Below are 15,570 nucleotides of genomic sequence, written 5' to 3'. Positions count from 1 at the left end.
CGCTCTTCTTTGCCGGAGTTCCTGGATATGCGCTGCTGCTGTGTTTGTGCACCGCTGCTCAATGAAATAAATTATTGAGTGGCCCTGGTATGTGCGTGCTTAGGTTTATTTTGCGGGTTTGTGCATCCGCACTGCTAACGCGGGTAGCGGACAACACGCAGTGCCCACGAATAATTGGATGATCAAAAAGGAGAAATAAGACGGCTTTATACTAAAAGGTCGGTGTGACTCATGGCAACCTGCCGCCAACCTTAAAGTTTACGCGTACGCTGTGGATCTTTATTGTTCAAACACGCAAATCTAAGTCTCCTACCGGCACTACATGGCAGGTCAAGATGCGGTGTCTATGTATACCGTGTGGCCGGTGGACGGTTGTGCAGCGCGAGCAGTCGGTTAATGTGTTGTTTTATTCTGCATTGGTTGTGTGTGTGTGTTTGTACATGTTATGGATACTGTGTTTTCTACGTTAATTAAATCCGAATATCCATGGGTCATGGTGCAATCGCACCCCTTAATTTTTTTAACCAACAGAAATAGCCGTGAAAACTGAGTTAGGGGAGTAAATAAATTCTACTACATCAGCCACAAGAAACCGTCGACCGAGAAATAACTCGGAAATCACCTGAAAATCTTTGTAAATACAGAAAAAGGTTACTGTGACTACACTCGCTGAAAACCTCAGCGGAGTAAATAATTACTACCGTTTCTGCGTTCAGAAACTTCGTTAGCATGAGACTAAATTTGTACCTCGACTTTTACTCTCTAAGGCAAAAGGGTGTTACAAGAGTGTGTGGTTCGTCCCTTTGGGGACTAATGGGGCTGCCACAAATATTAATCCCTTTAAGGACTAATGTCACTCGGTCTAACAGTTAGTCCCCACAGATCACCTTGATGTACTAACATTTAGTCCTCACATTTACACCTTACCGACCAATTGTTAGGTCCGACAGATCACCTCGATGGACTAAAATTTAGTCCTCACATTTACACCTTACCGGGCAACTGTTAGTCCTCGCAGTTGCACCACACGGGACGAACGGTCGGCCATCTCAAACACTCCATTCGGATGAACTTTTTATCCCGAGGGATGATTTGCTACAGGTACTTTCCGTAAGGCTTAATACTTTTATCGCGTGTTTCTGCGGTGAGCAACAAATGCCGCGGAAGAGAACACGCGAAAAATATTTAGTGATGCGTGTGTCACTGCTTTCGCAGTCAGTGCGACAACGAAAGACAAAAGTGAGGTAATGAAGCGTTTTATTTTTCTCTATACATATGAAGTTTCTGCTTTCTTTCAATAAGTTCACTGCAAAATGTGCAACACAGGTCTAGCCGGTTGTCATATCTCATACAGCCCTTTTTGTGAAGCTGCTCCAAAGGAAGTGATCGATGACAGGCTTTGTACGCGCCAGGGCACACAGCATTCTGCTCGTTGTGGACAACGGCTGCATCTTGCAAAGCACGAAAATATTGCAAATGGTTAGTCACACGTGACAGCGAGGGTGAAGAAGACGCAGGCACATTGCAAATACGTGCAAGGTGAACTAAAACACGCGTTTAAAATATGACATGCAAAATATTTCACCGTGATGTCATACGTCATCAAAGACGCATTTCTAGCTACATAGCGCAACAGTTCAAGTGCGGCAGCCGCAGTCATCACGCCGAGGCGCCGCCCACCACCGCGCCCCAACGAGCCGGCGAGTTTTTTGCGAGCGGCTTCGTACTGCTCGAGCAAGCCTGTAAGCTGCCGCAGCCCGCAGCCGCCAGCGAATCTCGAGCAGAACAGGGAGCGAACGCGGGGTTGCCGCCACGAACGGCGCCAGGCTGCGGGCGAGCGAGCGAAGGGGAAGCCGACGGTAACGGCGCCCAGTTTCCACCAAATTCCTCGAGCGAGCGGCAGCACAGCGAGCGAAAGCGGGGTCAGCGCCACGAACCACGGCGAACTGCTTGCGAGCGAGCGTCGAGGAAGCCGACGGTAATGGCGACCAGTCTCCACGGAGTTCCGAAGCGCAGCTAAAGTCGGCTAGCTAAAGCACCCGCCAACCCATGCCGGTGCATTTCAAGCGCGCGGCATACACTCGAGCGCGTTGCTGGCGACCGCACAGCCTCTTGGATGAGTTGCAATACAGCGGCGAGGCCTCTGTCTAATATCGCGAGCTCGCAGCTCATCATCACGGCGAATCATCGGTGAGCGACCGTCCGGGCGGCCAACGACAATGGCGACCAATGATAGGTGTCGCCAGGGAGCTGCAAATGGGGCACTTGCCTCCCTCAAGCTACACCAGCAGTTGCCCCCCCCCCCCCTCCCACAAGCTACACCAGCATTCCCCCATCGCCAAGCTGCCATGCAACACGGGTTCGCACCCCCCAAGACAAAATCCTGCCGACACCCATGGAGCCAATATCCAGGCGGTCACAAAGCAAAGGCGAGCTGACGCGCAAGCCTGCCCTCGCGTTACATTTCGTGCGCGCGATATACAACACGGTCGAGTCCGTTACCGCCAATCGCGATCAGTTTCGGGCACGCGATAGGTACGTCAGAATAAAGAGCGACCACTTGTGAAAGAATCCAGCGCCGATTTGTGCCCTGAGTCCGACTGAAATCATGGATCCGATAGGCCTACTGTCTTCTCTGTCGCCATACACTAGCCGGTGGCAACGCAGTGCTGTGACTACGCCGGAGACATACAGCGCGGCGTCGCGACGTGTCGAGACCAGCTCCAGACTTCATGGGTGCGGCGAAACGCAAAAGCAGCACCACACACTTATCCACGCATACGTGTATATCAAAGGCACCGAGGCGTAGTTCCTAGATCGGCGAACTCTCCGAGCGCGACACAACCGCCAACACGCCAGCTCGAACACAAGTGGGAAGACTTACCCGAGCGAGGAGGACGATTAGTTCCCTTGACAACGGTTTGCACACGGAACGTATATCTGCACACGGCCTGCGTCTCCCGCGCGGTTCATCCCTATGCAGACTAACTGGTTTGCGCACGACACGCATCCCTCTGCGCCTGCTCCTCGACGGTCTATCCGTTCATCGCGCGCGCCTATTGGGCTCCGTTACTCCTCTTTCGGGAAATTTTGCCTTGAGTGTGCGTAGAAAAAAAATCAGTAAATGTAGTGCGTTAGAGGAAAAGCAGTTTACGCGCATTTCTGGTTATTTTTGTTTAGTTTTTATAGTCGCTGGAATCAGGGCCGGGCAAAGATACTTCGAAATTTTATCGCGATACAATACAAGATAGCCCGGCAAGAAGTATTTGAGATAGAGATACAAGATACTTCCGGAATTATTGTATCCGATACGATACTTCCTAATTAAGTCTTAAGATAATTCGATACATTTGCAAATTTACTATTATAGATCCGTATAACGAAGCTTAAATTGAGGACGACGCAGCGAGCCATGCACAGTAAACCACTTTACACCCTTAAGGGGGTTTTGCCGTGTCTATAACTAACACCCTTACACCCTAGGAAAAGGGTGTTTTGACGTATCAAAACACCCATACCATAGGGTGTTTCCAATGGCCTAAACACCCTTATCACTGAAAAATTTGGAAAAAAAATCTACCAGTCAGGGAACATGCAATTATAGATGACATCAGCATAGAAGGTGTGCGCACGCGCCACACCGCGGCACACACAACAAAGCGTATTGTAAAATACCACATGGACGGAGCGCTCGTGCTACACAGCCTTACACTGACCATCTGGTATATATAGCCATAGTATCTTAAGCCGCCGTTCAGTGCCGGTGGAGATATTTCTGTTCCGTATAAATGAACATTAAACATTAGGAGAATAGGCGTAAATTTATGGTACGCTTGTAGATAGCCCTAAAAGAGACATATCTTTTAATCTAAACTCGCCGAAGATCCAACGACATTTTAATCAGCGAGTCCCAGTTATCATCTGGCACGCTGTGGTATGGGCCATGGGTGTTTCGATAACACATAACGCCCTTAACTCCTAAAGGGTGTTTAGCTAGAGCATTACCCCCAAAAGGCTGTTTTGGGGAAGGAAAGCACCCTTACACCCTAATTTTTGCAAATTTGGTTAGGCAAAAGGGTGTTTTGCTTGCTTGAAACCCCCTTAAGGGTGCAAAGTGGTTTACAGTGTGGAAAGGAAAATGATAGGTGTAACCTTAAGAGACAGGAAGAGAGCAGAGTGGGTCAGGGAACAAACGGGGGTTAAGGATATCATAGTTGAAATCAAGAAGAAGAAATGGATATGGGCCGGGCACGTAGCACGTCGGCAGGATAACCGGTGGTCATTAAGGGTAACTGACTGGATTCCAAGAGAGGGCAAACGCGTAAGGGGAAGACAGAAAATTAGGTGGGTAGATGAGATTAAGAAGTTTGTAGGTATAACGTGGCAACAGAAAGCACAGGACCGGGTTGATTGGCGGAACATGGGAGAGGCCTTTGCCCTGCAGTGGGCGTAGACAGGCTGATGATGATAACGAAGCAGAAAACGCCTATGTAAAAAATGTTTACTCGAATATTTTTTAACTGCGATCAACTTTGTTTAATTGCCCATCAGCCAGCGGGTTGCCATCTACTTACGAGAACGCCAATCAGAAGCCTCCGCACGATGGCGCAAATACTCCTGTACAGTCTTACACTGTCCGTAAGCGTATTCGCAACTTCCAGGTACCGTGGCGCCGCCGAGTGGTGGCCGCCGGAAGCTCTGTTGAGATTATTGAAATGTTGGACCCGCTTGAGTCAGCGAATGTTGCCACTTGTTTTGTCTCGTTTGGGGTCGTTTTGCGACGATGTGCACGGTCTCGATAGTAGCTTGACACTGTAGGTTCCTCAATGTGAACGGAAAATAAAAGAAAAAGGCAACTGATTTTACTGCGGACCTCGGTGCTCTCAGCGTACAGCGGGAGGCAAAGCAAAAGCGTCCCCTTCAGATTAGCTCCTCGAAAACCCGTGAGTGGTTAAGCGGGTTAAACTTCGCAAGCAAATAACCAAGGCCCATGAATGTATGTAGAATCCCATTTTGTATTTGAGTATATGTCTTCTACCTCATATCACCTTTCTCGCGCTTCGTTCCTCCGCTCGACACAGTAGCTGTGCAGACAGTACCAGAACTGATAAGGAATGCGTTCCGCCTCTAGAATATAATGAAAAGTCCGCTTTCAAAGCGTCCATCGCACCATTCCACGTCTGAAGTGGCTGTGAAGTGCCTCCGTGACCTTCACATCTCCAGCTCTTTTTGTTCGGTATTACTTGCTGATGGCGCTGTTTTTTCGTCCCTGTCCCGTACGATGTTACTTATTGCACTTCTCATAAACACCGAAAGCGTAGGATGATAACAGGAACGTCACATCTTAAACGTGAAAATTGCGTCTTGCGCTGGTTTCATTCGCTGCTTGTCGACCTATTGTGGTATTCCGCTGTTTACTTTTTCTCTTTTTTACCAAGAAAGCGCAATAAAATCGTATTTCCGATAATCGCACATGCCTCAAGTGGTTCTTGTGCTTCGGTCTCGAAGGGCAACACATCTTTTTTTTTGTTTACTTACATTACTTCGTGCTTTGAAGGGAGCTGAGCTAGCTACGCGGCAGAATGCAATGCAAGCAGAAATGAGATAAAGCCTGTCTCCGAGAATGTCTCTGATATTACTGAGACATCTTTACTGAGTTTCCTATACCATATCGTGCTAACAACACAGCGGGGGTTGCAACGCGCGATTAAGCGCCGCAAGCAACGCGACTAGTGTGTTTGCTTTATTTACAATTGTGTGCATATTTATCTTCCTAATGAGGTTCCAGTCACGTAACCGACATTCCTTTACTTATTATAATATGTCACTGCAACCCTGCTTCCACTAAAACATAAATCGGAGTGCAGCCGAAGCGCAAAGAACTGAACTCTTCGCCAAACATGTACGTTTCTAAATCGTCTGCAGCGGTCCGATAATCTCAACGACCGCCATGTTGGATGTACAGTTGCGCCACCTATAGGCCGTGAAAGTTGCGAATACCGTTTTCGCAATACCGCATCACCCGACATGTGCAGAGCAGCAGCAACGCTGCTCCTGCAAAGGGGCTGAGTAAGGCGGATGAGCGAACTCTAAGGCGCCTGCAGACAGGTACTCTACTCTGCCCTGCAATATTAAAGCACTACGATCCAAACACGGATGGGCGGTGCCCACACTGTGGGGAGACCTGCGATATCTTCCACATGGTGTGGGCATGTACTAAAAATCCCGACCTGCCCCCTTCCCCTACCCCTTCAAGAGAGGCATGGGAGACTGCCCTCCTCAACTGCTCCTCACTGGAGTCGCAACGGGCTCTGGTGCGACGGGCGCGAGACGGGGCCTCGTCATGCGGTGTCCCGGACTAGGGACGCCGACCATGTACCGGGGTCATGCTTTGGCCCCCAAACTCTCTTTTTTTTTCTTTTATAATAAATGTTTTTTCATCATCATCATCAACGCTGGAAGCGATATTTTTTGTAGCGCATCGTGTTTACACTGAGGACATAAAACTGCGATGATTCTTTATAGTTTACTTATCTGCTGGCGCAAAGCATTCGTTAGCTAGGTATTCACTAACGTGCAATCTTTTAATATTTCTTCTCCGAGAGAACAAGTGCCGCCCAGACACGTTCAGACGTATACTGTAGTGGCACAAAGCGTCAAAGGATCCACACTGCTATTATCACTATTGCCACTTACAGCTCCGACTAGCTGGTGATTAGAATGGGCAGAAAACTTTACGGTGACCTAAAAGGGAAAACGAATACATCTAAGTCAAATAGCAAGGCAGTTCAGTATCAGGTGATCACAGTGAACAAGTGTACAGGGTGTTTCACGTAACTAGAACCAAATATCTAAAAGAAGTGGTTGACCGCGACTGAATGAAACCGATGGCGCATGGTTTACCGTCATGTGGCACTCGTTATGGTACTTTTTATATTACGCTTAATTGAATGATTAACTAACGTCAATTATGCAAAATTTTTAATATTCACTTTAGGAACAAGTGCGTGTCATCATGTCGTACGGTAATTCCAAAACAATCGATCCAATCTTTTGTGGCGACGTATACGTTGCGTGGTGGTTCTTTTCCGGCTTGTAGAGAAAGCCCGCGAAATATGAAATAAAACCACGTGACTGCGCCCCTCATGCGCTACCGTACTGTAGCGCTCTCACACGCGCTGCGATCCAAACAACCCGACCGTCAGCTTATCGCTTCTCAGGGACGATGACATTTCCTAGCCGTGTGTGGCCGTAAGAAATGTTGACGCTCTGTGAAGCCGATGCCAAGAGCCGCGGCCGCTGATTTCGCCATCAACCACGCGACGCTTCTTTCGCTCGATGCACGTTTGAGAGCGCTGCGTTTGATAGCGTGTGATGTCAAGAAGGCTAAATCGCTCACTTTAGAATTGTTTTTTTTTAGCGAAAACACATAAGAACGAGATTCCTTTCGAGCTATTGTTTTAGAGAAAGACACCTCGCAAATCTCTGTTTCTAGTTACTTGCAGAACTGCTTAACCTGGAATAACAGAGAGCTGAGCTAGCTGGTAAGTATTCATTCTCGAAAGACAGGGCGTGCAAACACGGACACAAGAAAGAAGTCAGGACACCACAAACGCCGACTAATTGAATAGATGCACAACGGCGGAAAAGAAAGAAGGCACGAAAACTTATCTGCGCATGCCCATGCAATAGGCGAACCTATCAATCCGGCATGCATGGGGCCCTACGCGAAAGATAACTGTTAAGGCATTTGATTTCATCTTTATGCAAGTTAAGCGACGGTTGGCTCACGCTTGCGCTACCACTATTCTCGATATGCCATGCCTCAATCATCAGACGCGTTTCTTCATTCCTAATATATATATATATATATATATATATATATATATATATATATATATATATATATATATATATATATATATAAGTTCTCATTAATATTGTGTATAACAAAGAAAACGAGCCCTTGAAATTTACACTTCTTTCCTTTATATATATATATATATATATATATATATATATATATATATATATATATATATATATATATATATATATAAGTATCAAACACAAATAAGTCAGATCAGAAAAATGCCTCCGAAGCGCGGAATCGAACCAGCCACATTTCGCTCCGCAGCGCGTGGCGCTAACCATTACGCCCCCTAAAGCAGATCCTTCAGGTAGCTAACGGCGAGCGTTATATACACACCCTTTAACGCTGGCAGGACTCAGAGACGGCAGGCGCTTATAAGCGTTTCTTCATTACCAGCGAGATGGCGCGAGGAGCGCAACGGATATAAAGTCCCTGAAAAATAACTAAAGTAGCGCCAACTGCGTCCCTTCGCCTCTGCCTCCTCTCCTAGCAGCTGCATCAGCGCCTCTAGTGTGTCCTCTGGGAAACTACGAATTTTACCTGCTGTAGTGAAAACACCTTCTTTCTACTGTTGTACCGGTGATTGCTGCCACTGGCACAACAGGCCGGCATCCCGAAGCATCCAGAACCACCGTACGAACTGTCTCAAGCGCGGTTGACCGCGCACCGTGCACCGATCAAGTAAGCAACCGAAACGTGGATACAGTGTACTAGAAGAGGGCAGTGGGCTTACTCCCCGGCGGCATAGAGTTTCCTACAATACTTACTAGAGGGAACTCTGGCGCTAGTGTCTATGGGAGCTGCAATGCATCGCGCTTCAGCCAGCATGGGAATCATGGGTAGTACACGGATTTGTCTAAACTTCGTTCTTTCGGCTCCGTTTGGCTCCGCGTCGCCTGCATCCGCTTTGTCGCAAAACGAAGTTCAGCGAAAATCAGCAGTTTCACTTCACCACTTTAACTTCTTTAGGCTCACCGATTCAAATCTGGTCACGAAGTTCACAACGATCCATTCTTTTATCCGAAAGAAAACCAAAATATAGCAATAAACAAAGCCACAAGTGCGTTCGAAGCCCACAAGCACGAAGACTAGGCAAATCCGTGTACTACCCATCATTCCCATGGTGGCTGAACGATCGCAGCGCCAGAGTTCCCTCTAGGTCATTTTAGGAAACTCTATGCCCGGCGGAGGGTATGCGGTGGGGTGGCTCCACAAACTTCGCCAGTGTGTGCTTCTCTCTTCGCCCGGGCGGCGGCGCTCGCATCGCCATCAATAGAACTTTGGGGGAGCGTGGCGGCTGAAAGTGCTGGCCAGCTCTTGCACAGCAGCAGTTGTCGAGCGATGTGTTATTGCTGTGGACGTTGTAGCGCCGAGTTTTTGCCGTCAGCTGTGAGCCGTGCACACCGCGCAAGAAATCGGTATGTTCTTTAGTGCCTTAGCCATGCCGCGATATCGGCAAAACCACTGCTACGCCCCTGGGTGCCAAGCAGGCTACGTGTTCGTGAAGGGTGGGTCGAAGCTGTCGTTGTTTGGCGTCCCGAAGGATGAGAACAGGTGTAAAGAATGGGAGAAGAACCTGCGCAGAGCGGACAAGCCCCTGGAAGACACCAGCGCAGTGTGCGAGCTCCACTTCGAGCCGCGTTATGTGCTCAGAGACTATGTGCATATTATCGAGGGAAAAGAAGTGCGAATACCTCGCGGGAGACCAATTCTATGTGCTGATGCTATGCCGACGCTTCTAGCAAATCTGCCAGCTTACATTAGTAAAAAGCCGGCACAAAAAAGGACCGCTCGTAAGAGGAAACGATCGAATCTTCAGACTGACAATGCCCGCATTCTGTCCTACCGACAATGCGGTGTCTGGCCCGTTTGAACACACTGACGACGCTGTTGATGCAGGCTGTGAAGAATGTCCAGAAGCATCTACATCTCCACCATCTTGTGAATCAGTTTTATCTATGGGCTTTTACCGTACTGGAGCAAGCACAGTTTTCCTGGCCAAGCCTGTGTCGTATACTGCACGGCCGTGCATAGGTCGGCAAACTCACTCATGAGCTGACTCACTCAGGCTCACTCAGGCTCAGATCGAGCTTCGAGTCTGAGTCTGACTGAGTCAGGCTGAGTAATATTTTCGGGATTCTGAGTCCGAGTGAGTCCGGTTGAGAAAAATTTCAGTGAGTCCGAGCGAGTGTGAGTGTGCACGCAGCTACTCTCACAGTTAAAGTAATTAGTTTTTACGTTGTCACACGTACGTCTTCATTTTTATGTGAAAGGACTGAACAGTGACAAAGGAGGAAAGCGGCAGAGGGCCAAGCAGATGAAGCTGAGCCGTTGCACATGACGTGAATGAAGTGTGTAAATCAATGGTTGGATGTTGTACTTCAGTTCTTGAAAATAGTGAGCTTCATGCCGTGAACAGAACCTTGTACTTTGCCTAACAGACGGATAACTGCATAATTATAGTTAATAATAACCCCGAGAAAACTACTGTGCCAAGTGCAACAACCGAAGTAGAACAAAAAATATTTCAGCGACAATTTCATTTCGGGTTCAGCATAGCAAAGGCACAAACCCAGCCAGCACGCCTGCATGTTGAAGCTCGGCTAGGAAGGAGCGTGCACTGTTTTATAATTATCTGGTGTAAGGCAGGGCATAATCTTGCTACAAAATCGTTTTAGGTTAGGTCTACGCGGCATGTAACCGTATATGTGGTCACTGTATGAAACCGTATATTTTGAGGGGTACACCGCCCTTTTGAGCTCGGCGAGGTGTTATATTGGGGAAAATACGATGTGGCCTGAACAAATGTAGAGCTTGTCAAAATGTGCAAAGACCTCAAGCTCCCCCCCCCCCCACCTCAAGAAAAAGAAAGAAAGAAAAGAAAGCGTTAACTGCCTCGCACTAGAAAGGAGAAAGCATAGGCTGCATAAGCTGCCATCGGACTGACTTTCGGCAAACTCTATCGCAAAAGAAAAGGGAATAATGGCGAACTGAGAGCAACATACATTCTCAATACGATCAGAGGGAAGTGAATACAAGCAAGTTTATTATAAATATCGAAGAAACGCGCGTCGCAACTCGTACGAGCGGCCACCGGCGAGCAGCTTCTGCAGGCGAAGCTTCCATCGAAGATGCCTGTGGCGCCACCTCTCCTATGCGACACCAACTGCATCAGAGGAGCGGCGGAGTAATCATTTCTTAGCGCCGCCGAGTTTTCAGTGGCGCTGCCATCAGGAGCGAGCTAGGGTGCCTTGATGCGCGTTTTGTTGCGCGCACACATCGAGGCACACTAGAGCGAGCACTTTTGCCTACTAAAACATTACGTACTGTACAAATTTGTACTGTCGGACACCATGAAAAGACGCCACTTGCTTCTGTACACATTACATTGCCGCATTTATCGCTATTAGGAGCTGGCTCGCCAGTTTTTTAAGCTGGGGCGGAGTCCCTCGCTGTAACCTGCATCCACCCATTCAACTCGTCGTGGAACGCGAAGAGAAACGCTACGCGCGTCGTGTCTTCCCTCTAGCGTGGCCATTAATTCTCAGAGGGCGAGCGTGGAACGCGGTCGACAGCCAGGCGAGCGTCGGACAGCTATATTTAGGGCCACCTTGTCGTGCGCGTCTCGAGCGCAGTTTTCAAATTGAAAGAACATTAGGAGCAGTACGCCTGGAAGTGTCGACAATGGAGAATCAGACGCTCTTAGATATTTCTTGCATATACACTTCATCGATGTGTATATAATTGTAAATTGAGTACGTGGTTCATCAAAATTATAAATTAATCAAACATTGTGTATATATGTATGTATAACAACGTGTGCCACGTCTTCATATGATGGTAGATGACTTGTACGGAAGATTGACGGGTTTTCCTGATCTTCTCCGAGCCAGCTCCTCAATCATAATTCACTTCGTCGAAATGGCGTTATTTTTTAATACTCTCGTTACGGGGCCTAAGTCGGCTCACAGAACAGGATTGGGACTCTGCCTTACGAAGTTCAGAGTTTTTGCCACAATTACGGGCTGTCCAGAGAGCCCATGATGCGGCGGTGAGGCTAGGCCTCCCCGTCCCCACGTGGGAGCGGCCCGCGGCGTTGCTCTAAGAGTAGCGTTTCTCAGGACCCAATAAAGTTCTATGTCTGTCTGACTCCTTATTTCGCGAACTTTTCCCACTGCGTCACAATTAGAACCGCAGCGCCCTCGGGGGCGCTAGCGGAATAATTGCGCTAGCCTCTCTTTCTGTCACATAGCCATGCTCTGCGAGCTTCGCAGCTCAACTAACTTCATCTGCAATCTAGAAAGCGCACGAGAGAGGAGGTGCCTGCAAACTGACACGAATGGCGCTACTTTAGTTATTTTTCAGGGACTTTAAACGGACATAGGGAGCCTTTAAATGTCGTCGGCCAGCTCGCTCGCTTCTTCTAATATTTGCGCAGGGAGAACCTTGCCCTTACGCTGTCTGCTCGTGCGGTATACTCGCGGACAACTTTTCTTCGCAATGAAGGGAAAGCTACGGGGCGGAGCGTCTGCACGTGTACTGCTACGCGAAGTAGTCCGGTATGGCGCGCGTCTCGTAACGCCGTGGAAAGTGGTGGCTAGCGGTGCATTTCGACGCAAACGCTGCTTAGCGTCTAAGGTACAGGTAAAAGGCGCGACTTTTTCACGCACGTAAAAACGCAAAGTGACAACGTATAAAGTAAAAGAAGTACGTATTTCTCGCTTGTGAGCGCTGTGTTCCGTGTCAAGAAGCTTCATGTAAGAAATGAACGAGCATTTTACATATCTCACGCAGAAAATACGGACGCAATTGTGGGACTACATTCATTAGCGGTAGGATACGTGCATTGTGGCTCTGCAGGCTTCGCTTCATTGCCAAGAAAAGTAGTCCGCTAGTATAGTTGCTGCCGGGGGGCAGATGTTTATGCAGCGTAGCAGCGCGTCCATCACGGGCCGCTTTTCTTGCTATCACACTCATTGCTTCGCCCTTGCGGCGAAGCTGTGACTTTTTTTCCAAAGCAGTTTGAAGCACTGATGTGGCTCTGGAATAGAACAGCGCTGACTCTCATGCAGAATGCCTGGGTTTGTTTCCGGCTCGAGGCGTGATTTTTATTGTTTGCCTCCGTCGGGATATTTCACCCATGGACAACGGCGTCGACGCCGCTTTTTCCGTGACGCGGGCTCCTTAACGCTGATGCGTAATGATTTCCAGTCTGGGTTGATATAGACTGAATCACGTCTCGTGTATACTCGCATACCACGGGCATCTGTATGCGGGTGTATGCCACATGTGACTAGTACAAGGATTTTACACCTATTGCAGAATGCAAGCACGACGCAGCACTAATCTGCACTTAATCCCCACGAAACATGGTCGGAATTAAAATCTCCTGCAAATATAATATGACTTCTGCAAGAAGCCAGGACACTGTGTAGTGCGCGTTTGTCCTGTACGCTGGAAAGGAAATATAAGCTTGTGATGTGAAAAAGCCCACAAATGGAAGTCTATTGCGTAATGTCGCAGCCGATAGTTTTTATTGGTTTTTGGTTGCGAACCTTTATTGAGGACCTGCAAGACGCGCGGTATCGCGCAGCGGGTGACTCCCACGTCGGAAGCGTTTGGCCAAGCCTGTCAGCTGCTCCGCGGGCCTGCTGGACAGTTGTTGCCAAAAATAAAGACTGTCTCGAGATCACGGTGATCGAGAGTCATTTCTCACTCTTTCCGGGTTTCTTCTTTTTTGTCCATTTGTGTCGGTAGTGGGTTGAGCCGCATCACCGAAACAGACCATTGGAAGAGATTCGAGAAACCTCGTCCAGCGGGAAAATGGTGAGCATGCCACCGTTTACGACAGCTAGTTCGGCAGCGATGTCTTCAAAAGTGCTTGCTCGCCTGCCGGTCGAGGCAGGCTTCGACTTCATCGAGTGTCTTGTGGCCGCCCTAACGAATCAGGATGAGCTCGCTTTTCGTGGAATCCACCCGTTTGTAGCAAAAATCCACGAGGATTGGCTTGTAGCGACAAGCGGGTGCATGCCAGTTATCTCTATCGTAGCGCTTCCTCCACTCTGCATGATTCCACAGAACTCTTTTGGCAATTGCGCTTACTTAGCTTCGTGATGAGTAGACGGGACCCTGTCTCATGTGTGCAATGATTAAATCGTTTGCAGCGAAGAACAGCTCGATCCCCCAATGACGCCATACTGTATCCGCCTCGTAAGTGCAAGGTGCAGCATTCGGATCCCACGGGAAGCTAGTCAGTCTTAAGATATATACAAAGGCGTTTTTCGGCTCGGCATGTCGGGTTGTTTCCATTTCGAAAAATAGCCATATATAGATTTCGTGGTCTCCGAGCGCCCCTCGCCCCAGCACCCGGTGTCACGTGGAAGAGCACAGGCCGTCATATGAAGCTACCGACACGCAAATAGGCGCAAGCGCGTTCCCGGACATTTGATCGTACGGGACGCTTAGAAAACGATAACACTCGAAAACATACACGCTCCAATAAGTACCTCCGCAGACACCTCACGCAAAATCCTCGCCACTGTGCTTCGTCGTTACGTGTAGAACTCTCGGTGCAAGATCATAAAGCAGGATGGTAGACTGTGTGAGAATCGAGCGCGCCCTCCCCTTTGGCGCCTCGTTCCCCAGCTAGCGCGTGTGTTGGCCCCGCGCGGCTCGAGCGCCGGGGAGCGCCGTTAATCGGCAGTATGGCTGGTATGGCGACGACGGCGGCAGCGCCAGGCCTCTTTGTCTGGTGCGAGCAATGCGTCGGCTTCCCGGCGCGCGGGCACGCGTCCAGGCATGCCTCGACATGCTCACATGCTCACGCCACCAAGCTAGCTTACGTCACTGCGCAACGCCTGTCCTCATTGGCCGCCAGTGACAACCCCCTTCCCCCTTGAGTTCGCTTCTGTCTGGCGCGGGCTTGCCCGCGGGAGATGCTCTCAGGCTGGCACGAGAGGTTGACGCGCTGCTCTAGCAGGCGGCTTCTCGTTCGTGTGCTCGACTGCTGCCCTTTGTGTGATAGTCGTAGCGCCGCTGGCAAGCGTACTCGATCGGTCTTGCGGAGTTCCCTTTACGGCCTGCAAGCCCGTGACTGTCGTGCTGTGCTGCATCTTGGGTTAATAAACCCGTGTTGTTTGTTGACCTCCTGCCTCGAGTGCCTTTTCTGCGCCGTGCCGGAGAATCGACGAACCCGGCCGTAGCGTCTTTGTTCGCTGCGGCAGTGGAGAACGAGCGTCCCTTGCCGGTCGCCTCGTAGGGTAAGCGTCTTGCTAAACCTATCTCCACATAACTGGCGCCCAACGTGGGGCCCGAACCCACGACCCTGAGATTAAGAGTCTCATGCTCTACCGACTGAGCTAGCCGGGCTGGGGGCCCGTCCTGTTATGTGGAGATAGGCTACGCTACTGGCGTAGCCTATCTGGTACGTCGACACACACACACACACACACACATATATATATATATATATATATATATATGAAGAGAGAGACTACGACGTCCCGTTCTTGTTTTATTTTGATGTATTGGGTTTGACCCGCAAGGACGGTTAGCAATGCTTGACGCTGACCGCGCCGCAGTGTTCGAGAAGCTTGGCGATTGTAGTAGATCACTTTGTTAACATTGCGCGCAGGACAGAATAGTCTAAATTATTCCAGAGCTTGCACGACCACCAGTGATAAGGCTGGAAAGTTCGA

General features: G+C 49.1%; 1 non-coding gene across 1 annotated transcript; it reads right to left on the bottom strand.

The window, feature by feature from the left end:
• Window positions 1-15,168: 15,168 nt before the first annotated feature.
• Window positions 15,169-15,241, bottom strand: Trnak-cuu (transfer RNA lysine (anticodon CUU)). Its single transcript has one exon. It is a non-coding gene; the product is annotated as a tRNA-Lys (tRNA).
• Window positions 15,242-15,570: the final 329 nt, after the last annotated feature.

Source organism: Rhipicephalus sanguineus, chromosome 3, assembly GCF_013339695.2.
Source record: "Rhipicephalus sanguineus isolate Rsan-2018 chromosome 3, BIME_Rsan_1.4, whole genome shotgun sequence".
NCBI lineage: Eukaryota > Metazoa > Arthropoda > Arachnida > Ixodida > Ixodidae > Rhipicephalus > Rhipicephalus sanguineus.
The sequence above is the reverse complement of the archived record's forward strand: the minus strand, read 5'-3'. Positions and strand labels throughout refer to the sequence as shown.